The sequence below is a fragment of the Ranitomeya variabilis genome, chromosome 7 (genome assembly GCF_051348905.1).
Source record: "Ranitomeya variabilis isolate aRanVar5 chromosome 7, aRanVar5.hap1, whole genome shotgun sequence".
Lineage (NCBI taxonomy): Eukaryota > Metazoa > Chordata > Amphibia > Anura > Dendrobatidae > Ranitomeya > Ranitomeya variabilis.
In genome coordinates, this window is record NC_135238.1 from 29,572,026 (window position 1) to 29,587,196 (window position 15,171).

Sequence of the window (15,171 nt, forward strand, 5' to 3'; positions counted from 1 at the left end):
CTTTGTTTATCCAGATTTTTAAACAGATTCATGACACGTGACTTTTACCACGTGATGCATTTTTTTGGTGCATCTGACTCCAGTCCCTGCCTGGAGTAAGCTTTCTAAAGGAGTTTTCAATTTGACAAATCTTTGTAAATGTTTCTTTTAAAGTATTTATGACTTTTGGTGTTAAACAGTTGCAAAAATTGATTTAAGAAAAAGAAACATTTTTGATTTTGCATAAAATTCATGAACTGTGTACACGTTTTGAAGACGTTGACACACATAAAAAGAAAGCGCATGCGAATACCAAAAGACAAATAAGAGAATAAGAAAAGTGTCTTCAAGACGTAAATGATGAATCCGACCCATTATATTTTTAAAGGTAATCAGCGGGTTTTTTCTATGTAAATTGAGAGCAGCCTGATGTTGAGGCAGAGGCCTTAATAACAGTATCACTTACTAGGCAGTGTGTTGTTTTTTGAATAAAATCAGAAGATTATCATTAAAGGACTAGCTGCCTTGTGCCAACTAGTCAATCTGCTCTGTGTAACTCCGCCCCACCACTGATTATAAGCTTGCTGCCTATGTACAGGGTATAAGGAAAGTTGCCAATAAGTGATGTAGGTGGGGTTATACAGAGCTCAGCATTCAGAGAACTACTAGATCTGCAGCAGAGAAAACTGTGACTTTATCAAAATAACAGCAAGCAGCTCAATAAGTAATACATCACTAAAATCAGGCTCTCTGCTCCTACATCATGCTGCTCTCAGATTACATGGCAAAAACCTGTTGACAGATTCCCTTTAACTGTATTGTGTAATCATGTAAATTAGATATTATTAATAAAGCATATTTGTAAACTTACTTTTACTTTTCTTTGAATTACTATTTTTTAATTTTATATCCATTGGAACAATAAAAATGCAAATTAAAAGCCTCAAATATAACCAAGAGCCTATATAGTCGAATACGACCAGCAGCTGTATTAATATTCACTCTTTTGATGTCTCGCCAAACTCTCCAATTAATTGGAGGCCTAAACAAGTCAAAAGAATTATCTGTGGATGGAAATGTGACCAAGGTCTGACGGGGTGATAGTGCCTGGTAAACGTTTTACTGTATGGATTGTTTTTTTTTTCTTTCCTCCACATTGATCACACTTTATAGTATGATTAAATTTGTATGGGAGAGAACCAATTAGTTTTGTTTTACACTTATTGAATGCACTTTATTGTCAGGCAAATTAACTCTCGGGCGGTTACCATGATTTATGGAGCAGTAGAAAGTTTTACGGGGCAGTGCACAAGAAAGGTTCAAGAAAACAGTTGTACATCTTTTGTCTTACACATGTTTTGGCCAAATTATCTGTACTTTTTCCTTATTTTTTATAAAAAACTGTAATTCTCAGCATCAATGGTCAGTCACTTGCTTCAATATAAACTTCCAATCAGTTTTTATTGGCCAGTTTTAACCCAAATCAAGTTGTCTAGAAGTCCCTTGATAAATAATAATAATAATAATTTTTATTTATATAGCGCCAACATATTCCGCAGCGCTTTACAAATTATAGAGGGGACTTGTACAGACAATAGACATTACAGCATAACAGAAATCACAGTTCAAAACAGATACCAGGAGGAATGAGGGCCCTGCTCGCAAGCTTACAAACTATGAGGAAAAGGGGAGACACGAGAGGTGGATGGTAACAATTGCTTTAGTTATTTGGACCAGCCATAGTGTAAGGCTCGGGTGTTCATGTAAAGCTGCATGAACCAGTTAACAGCCTAAGTATGTAGCAGTGCAGACACAGAGTGCTATTAACTGCATAAAGTGTATGAGAACATGATGCGAGGAACCGGATTATGTTTTTATCACACAGGGATAGTTAGGTTAATGCGTTGAGGCGGTAGGCCAGTCTGAACAAATGCGTTTTTAGGGCACGCTTAAAACTGTGGGGATTGGGGATTAATCGTATTACCCTGGGTAGTGCATTCCAAAGAATCGGCGCAGCACGTGTAAAGTCTTGGAGATGGGAGTGGGAGGTTCTGATTATTGAGGATGCTAACCTGAGGTCATTAGCGGAGCGGAGGGCACGGATAGGGTGGTAGACTGAGACCAGAGAGGAGATGTAGGGTGGTGCTGAGCCATGGAGTGCTTTGTGGATGAGGGTAGTAGTTTTGTACTGGATTCTGGAGTGGATGGGTAACCAGTGTAATGACTGGCACAAGGTAGAGGCATCGGTGTAACGGTTGGTGAGGAATATGATCCTGGCAGCAGCATTCAGGACAGATTGGAGCGGGGAGAGTTTGGTAAGAGGGAGGCCGATTAGTAGAGAGCTACAATAGTCCAGACGAGAATGAATAAGTGAGACGGTAAGAGTTTTTGCAGAGTCAAAAGTAAGAAAAGGGAGAATTCTAGAAATGTTTTTGAGATGCAGATAAGAAGAGCGAGCCAGTGATCGGATGTGGGGGGTGAATGAAAGCTTGGAATCAAGGATGACCCCAAGACAGCGGGCATGTTGCTTTGGAGTAATGGTGGAACCACACACAGAGATGGCAATGTCAGGCAAAGGTAGGTTAGTAGAGGGAGAGAACACGAGGAGTTCAGTTTTTGACAGGTTCAGTTTCAGATAGAGGGAGGACATGATGTTAGACAGCGGTAAGACAATCACTGGTGTTTTCTAAGAAGGTCAGAGTGAAAGCAGGAGAAGAGGTGTATAATTATTAATGTTTTGGTTCAGTTTACATTTTCTTTTATTTAGCACTTTTTTTGGACCCAATAACAGAGATTCTATAATACCACCATACGGTAACAAACAGTATATTGCTATAATCTCTGTATACAATCTCTGTATACAAAAAAGTAAATAGTAACTTTGTAATTTTTACACTGACCACTAGGTCTAATACTAGACTCCTACTACTTGTTCTTCACATGCACATTAGCAGCAATAGACCGACTCAGACAATATTTGAATGTACAGCAGCATTAAATTAGCATAAGCTAATCCAGGAAAACGTAATTGTGAAGGGAGGAGGAGGTGAGCTGTGCCATCACCTATTGTGAATGGTGGATCCTGTGTTATCTACTGTATATAGAGGTGTTATCAGTCATTGTACAGGAGGAGGAGGTGAGCTGTGACATCACCTATTGTGTATGGTGGATCCTGTGTTATATACTGTATATAGATGTGTTATCAGTCATTGTACAGGAGGAGGAGGTGAGCTGTGACATCACCTATTGTGAATGGTGGATCCTGTGTTATCTACTGTATATAGAGGTGTTATCAGTCATTGTACAGGAGGAGGAGGTGAGCTGTGATATCACCTATTGTGAATGGTGGATCCTGTGTTATCTACTCTATATAGAGGTGTTATCAGTCATTTTACAGGAGGAGGAGGTGAGCTGTGACATCACTTATTGTGAATGGTGGATCCTGTGTTATCTACTGTATACAGAGGTGTTATCAGTCATTGTACAGGAGGAGGAGGTGAGCTGTGATATCATCTATTGTGAATGGAAGATCCTGTGTTATCTACTGTATATAGAGGTGTTATCAGTCATTGTACAGGTGGAGGAGGTGAGCTGTGACACCACCTATTGTGTATGGTGGATCCTGTGTTATCTACTGTATATAGAGGTGTTATCAGTCATTGTACAGGAGGAGGAGGTGAGCTGTGATATCACCTATTGTGAATGGTGGATCCTGTGTTATCTACTGTATATAGAGGGGTTATCAGTCATTGTACAGGAGGAGGAGGTGAGCTGTGATATCACCTATTGTGAATGGTGGATCCTGTGTTATCTGCTGTATATAGAGGTGTTATCAGTCATTGTACAGGAGGAGGAGGTGAGCTGTGACATCACCTATTGTGTATGGTGGATCCTGTGTTATCTACTGTATATAGAGGTGTTATCAGTCATTGTACAGGAGGAGGAGGTGAGCTGTGACATCACCTATTGTGTATGGTGGATCCTGTGTTATCTACTGTATATAGAGGTGTTATCAGTCATTGTACAGGAGGAGGAGGTGAGCTGTGACATCACCTATTGTGAATGGTGGATCCTGTGTCATCTACTGTATATAGAGGTGTTATCTGTCACTGTACAGGAGGAGGAGGTGAGCTGTGACACTGAGACTCCTGAAAAGTATTTTGTACAGAACAGGAAGTATAAGTCTAGCAGTAGTTAAAGCAGCCAGTGTGAAATTTGCAAGATTTTTTATTTTTTATGTATCTATAAATATTGATATGGAAAACTAAAAACAAATATGAAATAAAAAAAAGATTTAATATCAAAATCTGATTTAAACAATAGATTGTTTTTGAATGACACATTTTATTTAATAGGGACCAATAACTCAGTCATGTCAGCTGCAGGCTACATGCTGCCTCTTGTTGGGCAGCAGAAATCATCTGTCAGGTTCCCTTTAATCTTTATATGAGCATACAATACAGACCAAAAATTTGGACACACCTTCTCATTTAAAGATTTTTCTGTATTTTCATGATTATGAAAATTGTACATTCACACTGAAGGCATCAAAACTATGAATTAACACATGTGGAATTATATACCTGCATACTATCCCCCTGTCCTGCAGAGCATCTCACCTATAACTCTCTACTGTTTTCCTGTGGGTATTCATGTCTGTGGGCACTTTTCACATATCATGTGAACACCTTGCACCTGAAATATCATAGATCTGAAACTTTGTGATGATGCAATTGGCAATTTTCCGTGTGGGGAATTTTCCGTGTGAGGAGTTTTCCTGTGGGCATTTTTCATGTGGGCAATTTTCCTGTGTGCAATTTTCCTGTGGGCATTTTTCTGGTCACCGAAAATATGGTAACAAATTGCAAGCTTTCGAGACTACACAGGTCTCTTCATCAGGCATAGACTAATAAAAATTCTGAAGAATCACATATTTATGCACAACATAGCACAGAAAAAAAAACCATGGATAAGACAGGTGGCATGAAGCAGAATTACCATGAGTGATAAACAGTTATGTCCATAAATATTGGACCAGTTCTTAGATAGGGAATGTTTTATTGTCCTGATTGGGGTCTATGTTGTGATAACCCCTTATAGTTTGAGGGGCAAGTTCCTTAGTTGATGTAAAAAGACATAAATCCATGTGACACATTCATTCCTGCAGTTAGAGTGTCAAAGGTCGTCATCAGTTTATATTCCCAGACTCTCCTGTCTTTCTGAGATTTGAAGTTACCTTTTAATACAAGTAATTTCATGTCCATAATGCTATGATTTGGGAGACAAAAATGCATTGCCACAGGTAGATCCATTCTTTTTTCTCTTATTGTGTGGCGGTGAGAATTCATTCTTGTTCTCAGTTTCTGCCCTGTCTCCCCCACATACAGACCCCCAGATGGACATTTAGTACAAATAATTAGGTACACCACATTAGAAGTGACGCAGCTGAAAGTACCTGGTATCTTGTAGTCCTGATGTGAATTGGGGATCTTTATCTTGTCCGTGGTCATTATAAGTGGACAGGTTTTACTTTTTTTCTGGTTGCAAGGAAAGGTTCCTGCAGCTGTTGGAGAGGACAGGGAGCTTCTGACAATGATGCTTCTTAGATTTGGGGGCTGCCTAGAACACAGTAGTTGGGGGACTGGAAAAATGGATTGTAGTCGGGCATCTTTTTGCAGTAAAGGTTGTAATTTCCGTGCAGCTCCCCATAGCACCTCCAGATTTGGATTGTAGGTGACCACTAGAGGTACCCGGTTATTTTCTTCTTTAGCTTTGTAATGTAGCAGGTGATTCCTTGATATTCTGGTGGCTCTTGTAATCTTGTAGACTGATATATGTTAACCGCACTGATACATTGTATCACGAGTATCAAGACAAAAGAGAGACTTATGTTTTGCAATGTAATAATAATAATAATAATAACCTTGATATAATGATAAAAAATGTAAATTGATTACACTCTGCTTCTGAAAGAGTGTATTTGTGATGTTGAGTAGTGTTGAGCGATACCGTCCGATACTTGAAAGTATCGGTATCGGAAAGTATCGGCCGATACCGGCAAAGTATCGGATCCAATCCGATACCGATACCCGATACCAATACAAGTCAATGGGACTCAAGTATCGGACGGTATCCCTGATGGTTCCCAGGGTCTGAAGGAGAGGAAACTCTCCTTCAGGCCCTGGGATACATATTAATGTGTAAAAGAAAGAATTAAAATAAAAAATATTGCTATACTCACCTCTGCGACGCAGCCTGCACCTTACCGAGGGAACCGGGAGCGTTCTTTGCTTAAAATTCGCGCGTTTACTTCCTTACGTGAAGTCCCGGCTTGTGATTGGTCGCGTGCCGCCCATGTGGCCGCGACGCGACCAATCACAGCAAGCCGTGACGTAATTTCAGGTCCTTCAGGATTTTAAAATTACGTTCTGGCTTGTGATTGGTCGCGTCGCGGTCACATGGGCGACGCGACCAATCACAAGCCGTGACGTCACGGGAGGCTGGACACGCGCGCATTTTAAAATGCGCGCGTGTCCTGCCTCCCGTGACGTCACGGCTTGTGATTGGTCGCGTCGCCCATGTGACCGCGACGCGACCAATCACAAGCCAGAACGTAATTTTAAAATCCTGAAGGACCTGAAATTACGTCACGGCTTGCTGTGATTGGTCGCGTCGCGGCCACATGGGCGACGCGACCAATCACAAGCCGGGACGTCATGGGAGGCAGGACACGTGCGCATTTTAAAATGCGCGCGTGTCCAGCCTCCCGTGACGTCACGGCTTGTGATTGGTCACGTCGCCCATGTGACCGCGACGCGACCAATCATAAGCCAGAATGTAATTTTAAAATCCTGAAGGACCTGAAATTACGTCACGGCTTGCTGTGATTGGTCGCGTCGCGGCCACATGGGTGGCACACGACCAATCACAAGCCGGGACTTCACGTAAGGAAGTAAACGCGCAAATTTTAAGCAAAGAACGCTCCCGGTTCCCTCGGTAAGGTGCAGGCTGCGTCGGAGAGGTGAGTATAGCAATATTTTTTATTTTAATTCTCTCTTTTACACATTATTACATTAATGTTGTTTCGATACCGATACCCGATACCACAAAAGTATCGGATCTCGGTATAGGAATTTCGATACCCGCAAGTATCGGCCGATACCCGATACTTGCGGTATCGGAATGCTCAACACTAATGTTGAGTCACTATTCATGGACAAGCACTGAGACAGGATAGTCATGAGGTCCGAGGTTAGATACCAGGAGAGCATGTAGCACAGAGGGGCAAGACAAACAGAGGGGAACAGAGGGGCAAGACAAAGGCATTGTTAGGTAACAGTCCAGGGTCAAATGCCAGGAGGGTACATCAAGACAAGAGAGTAAGACTAAGGATTAGTCAGAGTCCAAGTCCGTGGTCAGATACCTGAAGTTAGAAAGCGTCAAGAGCAGAAGTGATAATCCATACAAATAGTCACAAGAATTCCTAGGTCCAGCAACAAGATCAGAGAAACATATACAATGCTAAGCACACACCAAAAAGAGCTAAGCTACAACTGACACCGGACTGCAGAAAACAATCCCAATAAATAGATGGCAAATGATTAAAGATGGGAGGTACCTGGAGTACGCCCGCAGGCTAGAGACCAGATTGATCAGCTGGACTGTCAATCAAAATGTTAACATCCCAACCTGCCCCAGTATCAGATTGGATGAGTGAGCTGTCACTCACATAACTAACAGTCCAGCATACTACAAATCCTATAGGGTGTCTGAACAGTCACTAAAGGCTCTGCTAGCCCACATAGTTGCATGTTGTGAACTCTATTTCTGGGCTCCCTCTTGTGGTCACAAGTGGTACTGTGTGAGTGCTGTCTTTCTGCAGGTTTGTGACTGGCATCAGCTGTCTCGATATCTGTGGGCTGGTTTTCTATTTAAGCTCACTTGGAATCTCAGTCTATGCCTGCTGTCGTTGTATTCAGTGCTATTCTGTTTGCTCCTATCTACATCCATTACCAGTCTCTTCAAGAGATGCTAAGTTCTGTTTGCTTATTCTTGCTCATCTGTGTTCAATATGTTCCTAGAATATTATGAGTTTTGTCCAGCTTGCTAATATGTGATTTTTCTGCTTGCTGGTAGCTCTGGGGTGCTGAGTTGCTCCCCCCACATCGTTAGTTGGTGTGGGGGTTCTCGCATTCTCTGCATGGATATTTTTGTATAGGGTTTTTTACTGACCGCACAGATCCCTTGCTATTTTCTGCTATCTAGTGTTAGCGGGCCTCATTTGCTTAACCTGTTTCATCTCTGCGTTTGTCTTTTCCTCTTAACTCACCGTTATTATTTGTGGGGGGCTGTTCTATTTCTTTGGGGTTATTTCTCTGAGGCAAGTGAGGTCTTCCTTTATCTCTGGGGGTAGTCAGTTTCTCAGGCCGTGAAGAGACGTCTAGGATTTCAGGAAACGTTCCACGGCTACCTTTAGTGTGTTTGGTTAGGATCAGCTTTGCAGTCAGTCCAGTTACCACATCCCCAGAGCTCGTCCTATTGTCTCTGACTTAGCTGATTAGATTTGTGATCCTAAGCCACTGGGATCATAACAGTACAGCAGGCCTGAAAAGTGTTTAATGCATCGCAGAAGTGGGATAAGAGAAGTCCTGAGTACAATTTTTTTTTTCCTCTCCCTTTGCTGCAGTCTGTCCAGCTTCTCTCATCCCCTTAATCTCTGGGTGGCTTTGAGTTCAGCTGCAGACATGGATATTCAGAGTCTGACTTCTAGTCTGGATCATCTTGCTGCAAGGGTGCAAAGCATTCAGGATTTTGTTGTTCACAGTCCTATGTCTGAGCCAAAAGTACCTATTCCTGAGCTGTTTTCTGGAGATAGATCTGGGTTTCTGAATTTTAAGAATAATTGTAAATTATTTCTTTCTTTGAGACCTCGTTCCTCTGGTGATTCCGCTCAGCAAGTTAAAATTATCTCCTTGTTACGCGGCGACCCTCAAGATTGGGCTTTCTCCCTGGCGCCAGGAGATCCTGCATTGCTGAATGTGGATGCGTTTTTTCTGGCGCTTGGACTGCTTTATGAGGAACTTAATCTTGAGAACCAGGCAGAAAAGGCCTTGCTGGCTCTCTCTCAGGGCCAGGATGAAGCTGAGGTGTATTGTCAAAAATTTCGGAAATGGTCGGTGCTTACTCAATGGAATGAGTGTGCCCTGGCTGCAAATTTCAGAGAAGGTCTTTCTGAAGCCATTAAGAATGTTATGGTGGGGTTCCCTACGCCTGCAAGTCTGAATGACTCAATGGCTTTGGCCATTCAGATTGATCGGCGTTTGCGGGAGCGCAAATCCACGCACCATCTGGCGGTGTTTTCTGAGCAGAGACCTGAGTCTGTGCAATGTGACCGAATTCTGACCAGAATTGAGCGGCAAAATCATAGACGTCAAAATGGGTTGTGCTTTTACTGTGGTGATTCAACTCATGTTATCTCAGCATGCTCTAAGCGCATAAAAAAATTGCTAAATCTGTCACTGTTGGTACTATACAGCCTAAATTCATTTTGTCTGTTACTTTAATTTGTTCTTTGTCATCCTACTCGGTTATGGCTTTTGTGGATTCGGGTGCTGCCCTGAACCTGATGGATGTGTCGTTTGCCAGGCGCTGTGGTTTTGTCCTGGAGCCTTTGGAATTCCCTATTCCACTGAGGGGTATTGATGCTACACCATTAGCTGAGAATAAGCCTCAGTATTGGACTCAAGTGACCATGTGCATGACTCCTGTACATCAGGAGGTGATTCGCTTTCTTGTGCTGCATAATCTGCATGATGTTGTCGTTTTGGGTCTGCCATGGCTGCAGGCCCATAATCCAGTTCTGGATTGGAAAGCTATGTCTGTTTCAAGTTGGGGTTGCCAGGGGATTCATGGCGATGCTCCTTTGGTGTCAATTGCTTCTTCCACTCCTTCTGAGGTCCCTGAGTTTTTGTCGGACTACCAGGATGTATTTGATGAGCCCAGATCCGGTGCCCTGCCTCCTCACAGGGATTGTGATTGTGCTATAAATTTGATTCCTGGTAGTAAGTTCCCCAAGGGACGACTTTTTAATTTGTCTGTACCAGAACATGCCGCAATGCGGAGTTATATAATGGAGTCTTTAGAGAAGGGACATATTCGCCCGTCCTCCTCCCCTCTTGGTGCTGGATTTTTTTTTGTGGCCAAGAAGGATGGTTCTCTGAGACCTTGTATAGATTATCGTCTTCTAAATAAAATCACGGTCAAATTTCAGTATCCTTTGTCATTATTATCTGATCTGTTTGCTCGGATTAAGGGGTCCAGTTGGTTCACCAAGATAGATCTTCGTGGTGCGTATAACCTTGTGCGTATTAAGCAGGGGGATGAATGGAAAACAGCATTTAATACGCCCGAGGGCCATTTTGAGTACTTGGTGATGCCTTTTGGACTCTCTAATGCTCCTTCTGTGTTCCAGTCCTTCATGCATGACATCTTCCGAGAATATCTGGATAAGTTTATGATTGTGTATCTGGATGACATTTTGGTCTTTTCTGAGGACTGGGAGTCCCATGTGAAGCAGGTCAGGATGGTATTTCAGGTCCTGCGTGCTAATGCCTTATTTGTGAAGGGCTCAAAATGTCTCTTCGGAGTACAGAAGGTTTCCTTTTTGGGTTTTATTTTTTCTCCTTCTACTATTGAGATGGACCCAGTCAAGGTCCAGGCTATTCATGACTGGACTCAGCCTACATCTGTTAAGAGTCTTCAGAAGTTCTTGGGTGTTGCTAATTTTTAACGTCGCTTCATTGCTAATTTTTCTGGCGTGGTTAAACCCTTGACGGATTTGACCAAGAAGGGTTCTGATGTGACTAATTGGTCTCCTGCGGCCGTGGAAGCCTTTCGGGAGCTGAAGCGCCGGTTTTCTTCGGCTCCAGTTTTGTGTCAGCCTGATGTCTCTCTTCCTTTTCAGGTTGAGGTTGATGCTTCTGAGATTGGAGCAGGGGCTGTTTTGTCACAGAGAAGCTCTGATGGCTCTGTGATGAAGCCTTGTGCTTTCTTTTCAAGAAAGTTTTCGCCTGCCGAGCGGAATTATGATGTTGGTAATCGGGAGTTGTTGGCTATGAAGTGGGCATTTGAGGAGTGGCGACATTGGCTCGAGGGAGCTAAGCATCGTGTGGTGGTCTTGACTGATCACAGAAATCTGATTTATCTCGAGTCTGCCAAGCGGCTGAATCCTAGACAGGCTCGTTGGTCGTTGTTTTTCTCCTGTTTCGATTTCGTGGTCTCGTACCTGCCTGGTTCGAAGAACGTGAAGGCTGATGCTCTTTCTAGGAGTTTTGTGCCTGACTCTCCGGGAGTTTCAGAGCCGGCTGGTGTCCTCAGAGAGGGAGTGATTTTGTCTGCCATTTCCCCAGATTTGCGACGAGTGCTGCAGAAATTTCAGGCGGATAAACCTGACCGTTGCCCACCAGAGAGACTGTTTGTCCCAGATAGATGGACCAGCAGAGTTATTTCCAAGGTTCATTCTTTGGTGTTGGCAGGCCATCCTGGGATTTTTGGTACCAGGGATTTGGTGGCTAGGTCCTTCTGGTGGCCTTCCTTGTCGCGGGATGTGCGTTCCTTTGTGCAGTCCTGTGGGATTTGTGCTCGGGCTAAGCCTCGCTGTTCTCGTGCCAGCGGTTTGCTTTTGCCTTTGCCTGTCCCGAAGAGGCCTTGGACGCACATTTCCATGGATTTTATTTCGGATCTTCCAGTCTCTCAGAGAATGTCTGTCATCTGGGTGGTGTGTGATCGTTTTTCTAAAATGGTCCATTTGGTGCCCTTGCCTAAGTTGCCTTCCTCCTCCGATTTGGTTCCTCTATTTTTTCAGAATGTGGTTCGCTTGCAGGGCATCCCTGAAAATATTGTGTCTGACAGAGGATCCCAGTTTGTGTCCAGATTTTGGCGGATCTTTTGTGCTAAGATGGGCATTGATTTGTCTTTTTCGTTGGCCTTCCATCCTCAGACGAATGGCCAAACCGAGCGAACTAATCAGACCTTGGAAACTTATTTAAGATGTTTTGTTTCTGCTGATCAGGATGATTGGGTGACTTTTTTGCCATTGGCCGAGTTTGCCCTTAATAATCGGGCTAGTTCTGCTACCTTGGTTTCGCCTTTTTTCTGCAATTCTGGTTTTCATCCTCGTTTTTCCTCGGGTCAGGTTGAACCTTCTGACTGTCCTGGGGTGGATTCTGTGGTGGATAGGTTGCAGCAGATTTGGAACCATGTGGTGGACAATTTGAAGTTGTCACAGGAGAAGGCTCAGCGCTTTGCCAACCGCCGTCTTGGTGTGGGTCCCCGACTTCGTGTTGGGGATTTGGTATGGCTGTCTTCTCGGTATGTTCCTATGAAGGTTTCCTCTCCTAAATTCAAGCCTCGCTTCATTGGTCCTTATAAGATTTTGGAAATCCTTAACCCGGTGTCATTTCGTTTGGACCTCCCAGCGTCATTTGCCATTCATAACGTGTTTCATAGGTCTTTGTTGCGGAGGTATGTGGTGCCTGTGGTTCCTTCTGTTGAGCCCCCTGCCCCGGTGCTGGTGGAGGGCGAATTGGAGTACGTGGTGGAGAAGATCTTGGATTTCTAGACGGAGGCTTCAGTATTTGGTTAAGTGGAAGGGCTATGGTCAGGAGGATAATTCCTGGATTGTCGCCTCTGATGTTCATGCGGCCGATTTGGTTTGTGCCTTCCATGTGGCTCGTCCTGATTGCCCTGGGGGTTTTGATGAGGGTTCGGTGACCCCTCCTCAAGGGGGGGGGGTACTGTTGTGAACTCTATTTCTGGGCTCCCTCTTGTGGTCACAAGTGGTACTGTGTGAGTGCTGTCTTTCTGCAGGTTTGTGACTGGCATCAGCTGTCTCGTTATCTGTGGGCTGGTTTTCTATTTAAGCTCACTTGGAATCTCAGTCTATGCCTGCTGTCGTTGTATTCAGTGCTATTCTGTTTGCTCCTGTCTACATCCGTTACCAGTCTCTTCAAGAGAAGCTAAGTTCTGTTTGCTTATTCTTGCTCATCTGTGTTCAATATGTTCCTAGAATATTATGAGTTTTGTCCAGCTTGCTAATATGTGATTTCTCTGCTTGCTGGTAGCTCTGGGGTGCTGAGTTGCTCCCCCCACATCGTTAGTTGGTGTGGGGGTTCTCACATTCTCTGCGTGGATATTTTTGTATAGGGTTTTTTACTGACCGCACAGATCCCTTGCTATTTTCTGCTATCTAGTGTTAGCGGGCCTCATTTGCTTAACCTGTTTCATCTCTGCGTTTGTCTTTTCCTCTTAACTCACCGTTATTATTTGTGGGGGGCTGTTCTATTTCTTTGGGGTTATTTCTCTGAGGCAAGTGAGGTCTTCCTTTATCTCTGGGGGTAGTCAGTTTCTCAGGCCGTGAAGAGACGTCTAGGATTTCAGGAAACGTTCCACGGCTACCTTTAGTGTGTTTGGTTAGGATCAGCTTTGCGGTCAGTCCAGTTACCACATCCCCAGAGCTCGTCCTATTGTCTCTGACTTAGCTGGTTAGATTTGTGATCCTAAGCCACTGGGATCATAACAGTTGCATAGTTACGTAGGTTGAAAAAAGACCTAGGTCCATCAAGTTCAACCTTTCTCTCACCAGTTGTACATTTCATCACTAATTTAACTATAGCCTGCAATGTTATGTGTCAGATATGAAACCGTGACAGTATTTTTCTATATTGGATCAGTGCTGGGAGACGACGATGGCGTGAATCCAACAAACAAAATACATGCATGGCAAAGGTTACGCTCACATTATGGAGTTGCCTGAACTTCTACAAAAGCTGCTGTTCCATGCGGTGGGGAAATTGTCCTCACAGAACCGCACCAGATAAAGTTGTTGCACAGGTGGAATAAAAATATACTCAAAGTGTAGATAAAATACAAATAATTTTTTAATTTTTTCCAACGCGTTTCGAGACTGATCTGGTCTTGTTGTCAAGACAAAACCACTATAAAATAAAATGAAGAAGAAGGGAGTTAAAGATTAAAGTAAAAAGATTAAAATATAGAACAAACATCCTACTTTTCTACATTGACGGGAAACAAAGGTTTGGAAAACGGAAAAGAGATGAATCATAAAGTAAATTAGCAAGAACTTTTCTTTATACAGTGTTTAGAAGGGTTAATCTAGAGCAGTAGATACAGTTATGCATGGGTGGTAATTGTATTGCTTGTAGGGGTCTTACAATTGGGACAATTCTGAGAACAGGTCCACGAACAGCAATCAATACCGCTATATTACCTTCTATGGGTCTACGAGAGCGGTAGTGCAGGGGTGTGACACATGATCTCATGGAAGTGAATGAAGATGGCTACCCCACTCACAAAGGGGAGTTTGAGAACTCAGATCTCAGCACCATTGGGGTCCTTGTGGCTAGACCCTCAAGGATCATGCATTTATTCTGCCGATAGAGGACAGATGTATTAAGTGGGCCATCCTTAGGTATAATTATTACGTAACATTGAGAAATCCCTTTAAATCTGTTGCATGTCACGTAAGTAAATCAGCTCGATTCTTTACAGATGAAAAAATGTTACATTCTTCCCAGATAAACCAGTCGATGGCGGAGAACAGCGGTAGAAGTGATGTGTTCATTTTCATGTCGCTTCATCCATGCGGCTCGACCCAAACAAATGACTTTATCTGTATTTCCTGCAAGTCGCTGATCAATAGGGCAGGCAGCAGTCACACAACACGAGCGGTCACCTATTAATCTCCGACACCGCTCTGACTTTGCATCTTGGTCGCCGAGTTCAAGTCCTTGTTGCAATGACAGCAGAGATTCTGTGTTTCTTCTCTAATCCAAAATATGATTTTTTTTCCCTGCTATAATTTCAGAGAGGATTAGTGGAGTAATCCTTTTTATGAAGTCAGATTTAAATATAAAATCAAAATGACATTGGCATTTGCATAATGTAGAAAACGCACATAGTTCAGGTTTCTCCAACGGGGTTATGTGAGATTTAAAAAACATGGCCGATAGTTTCTAATATAAGAACATCACTTTCCAATGGAGTCATTATTTCTAGATCTTTTAAACATTCTAAAAATGTGGAACCTTTAACTTATTGCAGGAGTAACATGGAGCCATATTGGGATTTATTCTTACCTAAAACAATCCTTTAATTTCCGTAACTGAGAGATTA